This window comes from Phalacrocorax carbo, chromosome 4 (assembly GCF_963921805.1).
Source record: "Phalacrocorax carbo chromosome 4, bPhaCar2.1, whole genome shotgun sequence".
NCBI classification, from domain to species: Eukaryota; Metazoa; Chordata; class Aves; order Suliformes; family Phalacrocoracidae; genus Phalacrocorax; species Phalacrocorax carbo.
Genome location: NC_087516.1, coordinates 49,900,622 through 49,913,798, shown reverse-complemented (window position 1 = coordinate 49,913,798; position 13,177 = coordinate 49,900,622). Strand labels below are relative to the sequence as shown.

At 40.5% G+C, this 13,177-nt stretch overlaps 1 long non-coding RNA gene across 1 annotated transcript in view; it reads left to right on the top strand.

The window, feature by feature from the left end:
* Positions 1 to 476: 476 nt before the first annotated feature.
* LOC135313276 (uncharacterized) overlaps positions 477 to 13,177 on the top strand; it is a 52,468-nt gene continuing 39,767 nt past the window's right edge. The window contains exons 1-3 of the long non-coding RNA XR_010372896.1: positions 477 to 772; positions 1,071 to 1,147; positions 9,726 to 9,834. This is a non-coding gene — a long non-coding RNA (uncharacterized LOC135313276). The remainder of the gene's footprint in view (positions 773 to 1,070; positions 1,148 to 9,725; positions 9,835 to 13,177) is intronic.

Below are 13,177 nucleotides of genomic sequence, written 5' to 3'. Positions count from 1 at the left end.
CAGCTCACCGAGGAAAGAGGACTCGAAACGCTCCCGCCCGCAGAGAAACGCGCCCTGAGGAGCACGGGCATTTTCTGCTGAGAGGGAACAACGCTCGTACGCCGCGGTATCATCTAAAGAAAACAAAATTAGTAATAATAACAATTTCAAATTTAAAAGGGGGTGTGTGTATAACAGTGCCACCTAGTGACTCGCCTAACTGGGGCCACCTTCTTCGTCTAAAACACAGGACCTATCCACCACACATTTTGGGTTTTTTCTTTTAAAACATTGATTTTATTTGTTTTTCTTTTCTCCAGGAGCGTGTTTCTTCCCAGGCCGAGACCTCCTCACCTGATAACCACAAGTATTACCTCAGAAAAGGTGGCACCGACCGACGCCCTCGTCGTTGGCGGCCCCGCTCGCCTCGGCGGGCGGCGAGGGCTACCGCCTTCTCCGCCCGCCGAGGCGAGCGGGGCCGCCCGCCAGGTCACGGCTCCTCCGCGCCTCTCTGACTCAGCGGCCGGTGCCGGGTTGGAGCCGCCCGCCGTGAGGGGAGGGTGGCGGGAAGATGCCCGCCCTGAGGGGACGGAGCCTCCGGGGCGCTCAGTGAGGGCGGGCTTGAGGGGGATCCCTCCCTCCTGAGGGATTAGCGCCCGTCTCGGCTGCCCTGTGGCTGACGGCGACTCACCTGGTGGGCGGCCGTCTTACCCTCCCTCCCAGACCCGGTCGCTTCGGCCGAGAGGGAGCGGAGCCCGCCTCGCCCCTCCCCGGGGAAACTTTCCGCCGCCAGGTAGGGGCTGGGTGCCATGAGGGGGCGGCGGCGGCTGGGGACGGGCCTGGGACCTGGCGGCGGGGCCTCCGTGCCGGGCGCGGTCGCCTCCCGCCCGGGGTTGGGGCAGCGCCCGGGCGCCGAGCTAAGGAGGCGTCTCGCCGGCGTTTCGCCTCGGTGGTGCCGGGCCGGTGTCCCCCGCAGACGGGCAGCTGCTGCCTGCCGCCGAGGACTGAGGGGAGTATATAGGTCACTGGAAGTAATGCCCGCCTAATCCCCTTTATCTTGTTGGCTTGGCTTTTCTGCTGCTGGTTTGTAGGGAGACCTGGGCAGTGTTGGCCACTAACTTCTGGGAGAGGACCCTGGCTTCACGGAGGGGAGTAGGCAAGTGCCAAGGTGAGACCGTGGGATGCACGCTTTAATTTCTAAGAAGGCTTTTTCCTCGCAAGTGCGACGCTTTACGTAGTGCCAGGTATTTCTCCTTATGTCTGTTAATTGCCTGACCCTGTGCGTGGGTTGTCAGTTCGGGTTCAGGCTTCTGTTTTAACAGTGTAGTAACGCTGATTTATTTTTGTTTTTTTTTTTTCTTCAGGAAACTCATTGTGTCCCTCCCCAAATTAGTGAAGGCTGTTTTGATATTTTCTTGGGATGCCAAAGGAAAGTAGAGGTCTCGGCAACTTCGGGGCCCTTGTAACTGGAGGAGGTGGTGTGTCCTGATAAAGTGATTGCTGTGATCTTTGAGGCAATGAGAAACTATTAGCAAGGTCGTGTGAATGTGTTCTGTCACCCAAGATTGCTGGTAGTAACTCGGCATGATTTTGAGTTACTCCATGTGGACAAATCTGTAGGTGCAGGCAGACACATGCTGCCTGTTGGTAGGTTGTGTGTAGGGCCAGCCTGCCTGTGAAGGGTAGTTTGCCAGGTTGGAGCATATGGTTTCTTATAATTGTGAAATGCTAAGGCACACTTGGTAGTTGGAGATCTTTATTTTGATCTGATTTCCTCTTCCGCTCGGGTGTGTGATTGGTTTTCTGGTTAGCATCACAGATGTCGTACAACAGTAATAAGAAAAATGCCTAAAATTGAATGTGTTATTTTATATGCTGCCATACTTCTTCTGGTTGAACTGAAAAAGACTTCAGAATCTGTGAGTGCCCCCTCTCTCTGCCTAGATGTTTTCTGTTTATCAATGTGAAACTGATGCTGTGCAAGAGTTTATAGTTGCATTTTTCATCTGTACCACAATGTTTTTGTTCCTCCTGATAGCCATAAGAAGGATTCAGGACCTCATCTCGTTAGTGGTAAAGCGTGATGCTTTTACCTTGTTTTTATTTTCAGAGGGAAGAGGGAGTGATAATAAACTCTCCATTCAGAGCCATCTCTCACACATGAGCATGGTAATCGTGTTAGGTCATGCAGTACAGACCTATATTTCTGGTCTGTACTGGTTTTATATCATAATTTCTAGAAGTAAACCTTTTAGAAAAAGTAGCAATTGGAAGGGTTTATAATACCCAAAGGAGTGAAGACAGATTAGTGTTTTCACATCATTTGTGTTGCCTTGCTTCTGCTGGGCTGTGTATGAAGAGTCCACCTGATCTGAAACTACACTAAGAATTAGGACCGAATGCTGTAATTTGGTTCTTCCTCTCTGGTTCTGCTTTAATGAACATGGAAGGTCAAAGGGAGAGGGAAAAGGCAGAAAAACTTACAATCTACTTTGTAAAGTATAAAGAATTGCAAAGGGCAGGATTGTACCAGTGAGATACTGGTGTGAAGGTGAGCAGTTGTGAAGCTGATGGAACATCCAGAGGCCTTTTTTCTGTTACCCATCTCAATCAAGACAAATGTTTTCAATTCACTTTTGCTAACAGCTATTTTAATCTATGTATTGACCCATAATATGTTCTTTGAAAAATAAGTGAATTCTATTAAAATGATGAAAAATGTGTTGCCAAAGCCCATGAAAGAAACATAAGTTCATTTATATCTCTTCTCTCCTCTCTGTATCCTTGTTGTCTAAACTATATATGGAGGTGATGGTAAAAATTGGATTGTACTCTGTGAGGGTTGTTTTGGGTTTGGGGTCGTGTCGTGTCCCCCCCCAAATGAGATGCAAAACTTCATAGAATCCAAAACTAAGAGAACCAGAATTGGAGAAACTGCTGCTGTAGCTTTATTTGATCCTGGCATGAAACTGAGTTTCAGAAATCAACATGTGTGTTTTCTTTTTGAAAGATTATACTAGTGCATTGATGCCTGTTAAGCTTAAGTCTTCAGATTTCCAGAGTCTCAGTACCATCTGAAGCATCAGTTTTTCTGTTACACTGTTCATTGAAGGGTTATCAAGATTACTTTGTACATCAAGTGTTAAGGCTTTTTTAAAAATAACTTATTCACAAAGGCTGCTGTCCCACCCTTGCATATCTTTATTTATTAGTTATTATTTATTTATTAGTTGATGCTAGCAAAAGGTTTCATTACAAGGGCTTTCAAATTTTAATTAGACTTATGGAAATCTTGTTTAGTTCTTTAATGTTTGAGTTGCATACTCGAGTTTTAAAAGATGCAGGTCTCCAACATCCTGGTGTAATCTTATTGTGACTAGTAGTTTCTCTCAAACATTTGAGAGAGATGTTCTCTCTTTCTTTGTGCTCTATGGCGCGTCTAGAGTAGTTGGTAAGTTTGTGGCGTTCATTATGTGCTGCTGAGAACAGGGCTTTTGTGACCTCTTGTTCCAGTCATCCTTTTCTGTAACATTTTTATAACTGTGTTTTGGTTTATAGGCACTTAAACTCTAAGACTCTCATACTCAAACGTGCTGACTTGGCATTGTTAGCTTACTTGTGGTCTCTTCTCAGCCTAATCGGATAGTTATTTTGTGTAAGACTGACCTACAACCCAGGAAAAATTGTATCCTCTAACCCCATTGGAGAAAGCCCCTATGAAGAAGGGAATCAAAGAAGGCTATTGGCAAAATGGTGCTTTTTGTGTCCTGCTTTTGGGTGTGTTTCAGGTAATGTATTATAGAACAGTGGATGCCTGTACTTTAGGTATGTTATGGGTTCACTTTTAATGCTCTGGTAGCGTTGAGCCAAGAAAAGCAACCTCAGGGTGCTTTTCTTGGCTACAAAGGCCTGCACTGGTCAAAAGCTGGGGCACTAGTGACCTGAAATTCTGAATTTCTTTCAGTTGTTTTAGCAGTACAGCATAGTAGCCAAATAAAGTCTTGTAGGTAGCTGCTGGTATGGCTGTTCTGTAAGAATTGCTGTACCTTTAAAAACTCATGCGAACAGCCTCCAAGGTATGGTGCCTTCTTCTGATTGGACTCATCTATTTGGAAAGTAGAGCTACGACTTCCCTGTGTCATGGGGAGCAGGTCAGTTAGACCTGGATCCACTCTGAAGAATGGCTGGCCTGAATTGAAAGAACAGTTCTGAATGCACTTGTGGATGCATATAGCAATAAGTAGTTCTGGAATAATTGCTCCAGTGTAATATATATACAAATGCCCCAGTATATTTCAAAGTGTCAACTTAAGTTTGGAGGTGCTGTGATGGTAGCAAAGCATTCACACTGAAGTTAGTGTTATGAAGACTGAGGAGCTTTTGGAAATCCGTCTTGCCTACTTTCTATCTTAGTCTTTGATCATAACACTTCCTATTATTAAATGTAGGTATCTTTTAGTAAATGACTTGTTGATTGTATGATAAGAATACTTTCCATTTTAAACCATGTGGCCAAAAAATTAATGTCAAAGGTGATCCTGAATGACATGTCCAGGTGAGGCAATTGCATGAGGAATGAAAGCAGAGCAGGTAAGGTCAGAGCTGGTGACAGTGGTGGTAGAGGCTCAAGGCATGTGAAGATACGATCTAAGAACACATTACCTTTGATATTAGTGGGATTACCTTTAATTAACAGTGGAAAGTTTGGAAACATGACACTAATATAGCTATCTGCATGCAGGAGGCCTAAAACCTTAGTTCCATATATATGTGTAACAGTATTTTTCCTCCAAAATCAACTGCCACCTGAAAAGGAAGAATAAGATCCTGAGTTAGCTTGTGTAAGATGCACTTGGGTCTCTGACTTGTGTTATCTCTGAACTAAATTCAGCATATTTTCACAGTAGTTGCAGAATTTGTCCTGAAATTTATCCTGTTTCAAACTGTGATGGCTCCTCATGGCTGTTAAGTTACTGTGAAATCAATGACCTCTTTCTTTTTTTTTTTTTCTTAAAAAAAAAAGAAAGGGTCAAATCGTGAAGTAGTACTGAATTGCCTACCTGCACAGTGACGATAGACCATGACAGTTAATCCTGGTCTAATCATAATTAGCATTGTAGAGGACATGTTATCTGCTTCTGTGTGTGGAAATACATAGCAAGATTAGCACTAAAAGTATTAGGCAAATTCTTACTATGCGATTTTTGCCATTAACTGTAGAAGCAGTCAAATGTCATCTTCTCCCCTTGTACCTCGACCGTAGTCCCCAAGGGTATGACAGACAGAGTTTTGTTTATTTAAACAGTTGCTTGCCTTAAAAGAACTTGTCTGGTTTGGTTTAAAAAAAAAAAACAGGCAAAAAATCTGTGTGATAATTAAAGCATATGCTAGGTTCTTTGTGTAAATAACTGTTTCTGAAAGATGCTTCTGCCCTTTATCTAATTCTAATCTATCTAATCTAATTCTGCCCTAATTCTAATTAATTTTTTTACAAGTTGCCTCTATTTTATATTGGTGGAGGGTAGGATTTATTTCTGTGAAAATTTGTATATAAGTAGACTTAAGGTAGTGACTGTTCTAGTAGTATTTTAGTTTGCCTGGGGAACTGATAAAGTGATGCCGGCAAAAGAGCTCACAGCTACTGTATATTTAAAAAAGAAAAAAAAAAAAAGGGCGTTCAAGCTATTGACGAGACCTATGTGCCAGTAAATTTTTGAATTGTAATTAAATTTAACTGTTAGCTGTTTTTATTGCACTGTGCTGATGGTTGAAGAGTTGAACTGCTGAAGAATCAATCCCACTTGGGTTCACAAAATGTTTTGAAAACCTCGGGTACCCCTGAGCAGGAAGGATGAGAATTTTGCATTTTTGAGTTAGTTTTATTAACAATTAACAGTTAATATGTTTGTAATTACTACACATTTTTCAGCTGGTTTTTTTGACACACAGGCCAAAGAGCAACAACTGAAAAATTGCTCTTGTGGAGCCAGGTCTGAAAACTAGTGTGGGGTTTTACTAAATTGTGTTAACTCATTTTGATGTGACAGGCTCCTGCCCTAATGCAGCAGCAAACCTGAGAGGGAGAGATAGTTTGGCTTGCTGCTTCATCACTGTACTGGCATTACTTTAAAAGTAGTCTTTCTGTAAGCATATATACCTTGAACATATAAGGGAAGAAGGGAGCCTGAGTAAGGAGGTGCTGCTTTTATAATTACAAGTTGAAGTTGAAAGTCTGTGACTTGTTACCTTGTTACACTGGACCCATGTGCTTTATTAAACACACTGTGCTGTTTCCTGTATAGTTCAGTACAGTGTCATAAATTCAGTATTACTGTAAGAAAACCTATGGAGGACAAAAGCTTATCTCCCCTTGTGAGGGACTCCTTTTATTTTCAGTGCTGGACTTTGCGGGAAGTGCATGCTCCCAACCACAGGAAGATGTGGATTGGTTTCAGAGATGGGGGCTCTGTTCCTCTCTGCATGCGACTTAGAATTATGGTGGGTTTTCTCTCCTGTGTGCCTGACTGAGGTACAGCTGTAAGATGTGCCAAGCAGCCTAAGATTTTTTGGTGAACCAATAATGCCTTAAAAAAAAAAAAAAAAAGAGTGCATTGCTCCTTACTTTGCTCCGATGTTTTTTATTGTTATTGAACCACCCAAATGTCCTTGCAGTGCCTGTGATGTGGATTGGGAATATCAGTCATGTTGTAATTTGTGATTCCGAATTTCACAGAAGTAGTGGATTCAGCTAGTCTGTTACTTTGGGGTGGTCTTGCCTTTTTTTTTTTTTTGATTGGCCGTTGTGCCATTCGGTACAGGGAAGCAAAGAACACAGAGTCAGCAATAGGTGTAACAGGATAATTTCCTTTTTGAACTGCTGACTTGCATTCAGATTAATTATGCTTGCCTGCTTGGAGTGGTTTCAGGTAAACAATTAGAAAGTTCTTTTTCAGCTCCTTGAAACATTTTCATAGGATGAGGAGCATATGAAGTGGAAGCACGTTTTCTTAAAAGTGGAAAAGAAAAATGGAGGAAAAATAAACATGGGGAGCAGAAACTGGTTTGCCCTCACAATGATTTCTCTTCTTAAAATTCTGGTCCCAGCAATATGAACGACACTGGGAGATATAAACATGAACAGGCTGCCAGATACCACGGAAGTTTTATGGATGTCAGTGGTTACATCTGCCTTCAGCAGTATTTCACTGGCATGATTTTTGCAGTGGTGATGTTTGCCAGGAGCAGCCCAGTGCTTAGGGGTTCCTGACTTGCTAGTGTGATACAGCAGAACACACTGTAGTATTGAGATGGTTTTGCAGAATTTCCTTAGGCTAGATAGAGCTAGGTGTGTTTTGCTTGGATGCCAATGGAGTTCTTGGGCTTGGAAAACTTTTTTCGTTTCACAAGAACCTTTATGGTTGGGGAAAAAAATATTCAGAGAGAAACAACTAAGGCAGTTTAGCAAACACTGCATTTATGATGCATGCTATTTCCAAGTTATATCTTTTGTTAGTGGTGGTGTTTTTAACAACTTACTTGTAAGTAAAATGGGTTAATCAGAAATGGTAAATCGCATCCACCACCTGACATTAAGGATGTAGGGTCAAAGGAAGTGATAATGATCTTCATTAGATCAATTTCTGTAGCTGAGGGAGTAGACAAAGTTCTGGGCTTGCAGGCCTTGGTTCTGCTGATATTCACGTCAGCTCAGTTAAAATGACTGAATTATTTGACTTTTGGTGTATATAGAAGCTATCTGAACACTTTTCCAGGTATTAATGTTTCTTTCAGTCTTTGCCTATAAGGAGAAAAATTGTTAGCAGAATTTGTGGCTTGTATTTGCATGACCTTTTCCCATTAGTCTTCACTGAAATTCAACAGCATTTGAATTGTGTGCAGATACATTTTGAAAAGTTAAATGAATTAAAGATGAATGAAATGTTATCTGATTCTTCCTCTTGACAATTTAAAATTCTAAAGTGATAGTAATGCCTCCCATTTCATGGATATTGTATTAGTTCAGGAAATGATAAACTATGCATAGCTAAAATTCAGCACTTGCTGTACATTATATCATTACCATAGCAGGTACTTGTGCAATGGTTCAATAGGTGGAAAGTTACCATTTAATTTTTAAAGTAGCAGCAAGTGTGGGGGGATGAAACTTTGTTGTATTGGCAGCAAGGCATATTCCATTACTAGTGGTAACATTTGTACAGAGTTTTGGCAAACGTTTAAAGTAACCACGGTTTAGGTTTAAAAGAGGCATCAACTCAGCAGCAACACTTCAGGAGCACTTAGCATTGGGGTCAGTGACAGGAGATAATGTGGTCTAAGCAGTTATCACTCCAAAGTACATTCAAATATTCTGAGATAAAAATATTTTTTGTTCAAGTACAGGAATATTAGGGTCTGTGGCATGAGGGAGTTGAAAAAACATCTGGTGGCAGAATAAATAAACATTTCCATTCTAAACAATTCTACTAAAAGTCTGTGTGAATAAAAAGGAAAAGAATATTGGTACTGTCTTCGTGGAGGTGACTGAAGGCTGGCAAATCGTGGATTTTCTGTGTGTGGGTGTTTGTAGTGGAAATAATCCAGCTCACAGAATTTTAATTACCTAGGAGTATTGCCTAGAGAGTATGGTGGGATGCAGGTTCCTAGTAGGTTCTTGGAGGACCTTCGTAAAGCTTTCCTGGTACTAAATATGAAGAAAGCAGCGGATAGGCTCTTCAAAGCTTTGTTATAACCAGTACATAAGTAACTTGTGTGAGAGTGAGCAAATGAGAGTCTGGGAAGAAAGACTTGTGCTAAAATAAAACAATGGATTTTTAGAAAGGCGACTTCAGGTAAGTCTGGTTAACATAAATCTTATTCACTAGTTCTGTATGTTAAGAGGAAAAAAAAAATAGGAGGGAGATTGTTCCTTGAGGAAATTATGTTAATTACAGAAATTGAAACTATTCTTCTGCAGAGGAAACTATAAAAAGTAGTGAGAGGCTGGCTTGGCTACTAGCAAGCTCTTTAACATCAAACACAACAAGGAGGGAAAGGGAATCCAGGCTGATTGCCAAGGACAAGTGTAAAAATAAGCACAAGCACAAGCACATAAAATTAAAAAGCAACATTCAGAATAGTCAACAAAAAGCGTAACAAGAAATCATTATAGAGATATAATCTTAGTAAAAAGAAAGACAGGGAAGGTTTGCTGCTCTTTGAAGACTGGAGCTGCGGACAGATAATGCAAAGCAGGCAGAGGTTTTTTTTTGGTTTTTGTTTTTTTAAACCTCATCTTTAGTAAGAGTGACTGGGACTGGGAGGTGAACATGGTTTTCAAGGCAAGTGCTGAAACCCTAAACTGGTGTGAGGAAGGAATGAGTTATAGAGCATTTAGGTAAGTTTAAGTTCGAAGTGTTTAAAAAAACACTATTGAAAGGGTAAGAGCTGGCTGATGTAATCCCTGAGCTGCTGCAGTTTCCTAACTCATGGAGGATGTGTGTAATACTGTGAGACTGGGAAGAGTGATTACAGTGTCTGTCAGCTGTTGGGGGGAAGTGGAAATGAGCAGTTGTAGACCCAGTTGTTTAACTTTGATTATTTATTCCAGTATTTTCCCTGGGAATTAAGCCCTCCTAAAGCAGTAGAAGATTACAAAGAAATGAGCGGTAGCCCATATGATTTTATTTTTAAGATTTTAGTATTAAGATTTAAGACTAATGCAATTTCTTTCTTCAAAATGCTAACAGGCCCTGCAATCAGAAAAGCAGCAGCTGATCTCTGATAGCTTGACTGTCTGTAATAGAAAATGTCAAAACTTCACTCTTGTTAAAGAATGTCTGGAGGAACTGACTGTGGGTAAGTGCTAAACTGCTTGAAAACTGCTTGAAAAACATTGTTTTTTCTAGGAATGTACTCATGAGGTAGTGTTTTGGTTTTTGGGTGGGGTGTTCTGGGTTTGTTTTATGTATGTGAAGGATTTGGGTATTATAGTGGATGACAAGTATAATAAGAGTCACCATTGTTATGTAATTGTAAATTAGAGAATATCATACCAAGATATTGCCACAGAATGATTGAATTCTGCCTTTAGAAAAGTTTTTTTTTTAATAGGGATGATTCTCAGGTTGGGGCTGAGGTTTGCATAGCAAAAGCATAAGCCCCACAGCCCAGTTCCTTCAAAGACAGTGGACCTTCTTTAAAGTAGTTATTTCTCTCATCAACCAGGACACAGTCAGAGGAGGCCATAAGGACCGAATGCTTCCCCTGAAACTTGCTTCAGTAAACCTTTAGGACCTTTCTAGTTCTTACTGAGGGGTCCTGTGACTGCATCACCTATGTGAGAAGTATATCCTGCAAGTTAAATCAAGTAATCTTTCTAGCCAGTCTTGAGGTAGTGTCTAGTTCTGAAGATGGAATTTATTTAAAAAAAAAACCAACAAACCCCACCCAAGAAAAAAAGGAGGTAATATGAACCCATGGAGGGAGTCTGGAGAAGAGCAGTAAGAATACCTAGGTATCTGGGGGAATGACTGGATGAACCAGGAGTTGTTATTTTAGCTTCAAAGAAGAGAAAGAGGTAGTGGAGAAATGAGACAGTGAGGGTTAGTCCAATTATGTGAAATCTACGCGTTTCTCACAATGCTGTTTTCTTTCCTTGGTTGTTAAGACGCTGTTCCAATGGAATATATTACCGGGAAAAGTTGTGAATAATTTTAAGAATGGGTGATGTGACAGAAACATGACAGGTATTACTGTTGCACAGGGAGAAGGACTAGATGACTTTGAGGTGATTTTTGATACTTTGACTGGTAAATAGGAGATGGTTACTGCGGTGCAGCATGATCTGTAAAATCTAGGGAGAGTACAGTACTGAGAATTCCTTTTCTCCTTACCTCTGCTTTTACATCTCATCTGGCAGGGAGGATCCAGAAGATATTAAAACATTATGTGTGTCTTTTTTTGTTGTTGTTGTTTTTTGGCTGTGTGGAGTAGGTGAATGAGACACAAAACTTCACGTTGCCACAGCTGTGGAAAAGTAGCTAGAACTCCCTATTATAAGATGACAGCATGAAAAAAGGACTGCGGGCATGCCTGTACCCACACTGGCTCTGCAGGAGCAAATCCTAGAACAGGAAGTGCTAGGAAAAGTGCTGCAAAGATGCTTAGATTAGCTTCAAAAGCAGTTTAGTCATATTTGTACGGCATTGCATCCAAGCCAGTGTGGTTTTACTGCTTCCAGATCTGTGCTAGCGTCTGCTGTCTGCCATGCAGACTTTATCAGCTTGTGTTAGTGACAATTTGGCAAACTCTTTCATGTAATCCACTGTATGTTGTAAACAACCCTCTGTTTTTCTGCCCTTGTAGCCTGTGTTTATCTGAGTGCACCAACTCTTTTCCTTTAATTAATTGTCCAGTAACAGTACAAACCAGAGAAAGCACTTCGCTGTGTGAGATTTCTTGTCTGAATCCTAGGAATAACAACAGTGACATTAAACAAAGGTTTTAATTTCAGTTGGATGCTATTGGGCAAAGCTGTGAATTGCAGAAGAAAAACAAAGATTTGAGGAAGTCCTGCAGTGTCAACTGATCTTTAAATCAAAAGCAAATAGGCATGATTTTATGTAAAATTAACAGTTTAAGAGACGTTTTTTTACTTGCAAAGGAAGGTTTCCCAGGCTGTATTGCTTCTATGATGTGTTCTTTCTCTTCATTACCATCATGTATGTATGAAACAGCTAATTTTTAACGTATTTCCCTTTTAATATTTTAAAGTCCGTCTGCTGTTTTTGTGAGATTTTGAATGGCATGTATTACTAGTGGGAGTGTTTGTATTGATTCATAAATCTGTGGGCTGTGGCTTCTGGGGTTATTTTCTTGGGCTTTCACATGAAGGGGAAAGATAAGGAAAGCAATTTAAATTTCCCAAACCACAAGGCTATGCATCTTTCATAATATCTAGCCTGGGTAGTGGTGTAGGTTATGATACATGGGATGCACTACAGTCTCTAAGGACAACTTTCATCTCAAATAAAATGCAGTATAATCCTGAGCTCAAAATTAATTGTGTAAAAGAGGATGGCTAGTTCTTGCCTACTCACTTACAAATCTTTGACAAGGCTTTTGCCATTCTGAGGATGTCCTGTAACCTGCCTATGAAAAAAAGTTTGACAGACTGCTCTGCTGTGACTTGAAGAAACATTGAAAACTGCCTTCTGTCATGATGTTCATGAAATCAAGATATAAAATAGAGCATCTTAATTAATGAAGGTTACTACTATGAATTGACTTTTCTAATGTTCTAAAACTTTTTAATATCTTTATCACACCAATTTTTAGGACAGAATTTCCAGCTGTCCAAGCAATGTAAGCTGATATATATATATATATACACACACACACATACACACTTTTTTCCCTGATATTCATATTTTAATTTTTTTATATTTGGTTCCAAGTTTTTTGAGCAGTTCCTCTACCATTTAGTATTTTCCTCATTTGTCTCAGTTTTCAGAAATGAGAAGGCAGAAACTTCTTGTGTTCTCTCTCCCTCTTTCCCTCTTCACCTCTCTTCTCCCACTTAGGATACAGAATGCAGATGTGTATTATTTTTTACCTGGTGTGTGGTGTTGCTTGCTTGCTTTTACAAAGCTGTGTATTTGATGAAAAAGCAAAATCCTTGCTATTCCAAAAATATGTTACATAAGGCAAGACTGTGCTTGGCAGTAATAGTTTATCAGTGCATAGAAAGAGATCCAAGTGTCAGTGCTCCCTGGAGATGAGGATGTATTACTTTCTACCTGGCAGTACTGAATTTTGTCTGGAGGTAAAGGAGAGCAGGTAACAAGTACACACTGGCAATACTGTGTGATTAATATGACTCTCCTGGGCCATAAGTACAGGAAGCTCTCTGTTTAATTATAACAATGCTTCTTCAATTATAGCTTTTTAAATGAAAAAAAAAAAAAGCTGATTGGAAATTGGAATTTCTTTAGGTTATTCAAATTCTTGTGATTTCATATACTAGGCTGAGTCTTCTTTTGCCCTCTAACCTAAGGTGTCTGTCTGTTTTCTTTGGTTTGGTTCATTTTTAAATGAGTTGGGAAGCTAAAGGCACTTAGGTTCTGGAAAGTTACCATAGCTTGATGTTAAGGTTTTACATCCAGATTTTTTTACATATGTGTGATCAGAGAATCTTTCC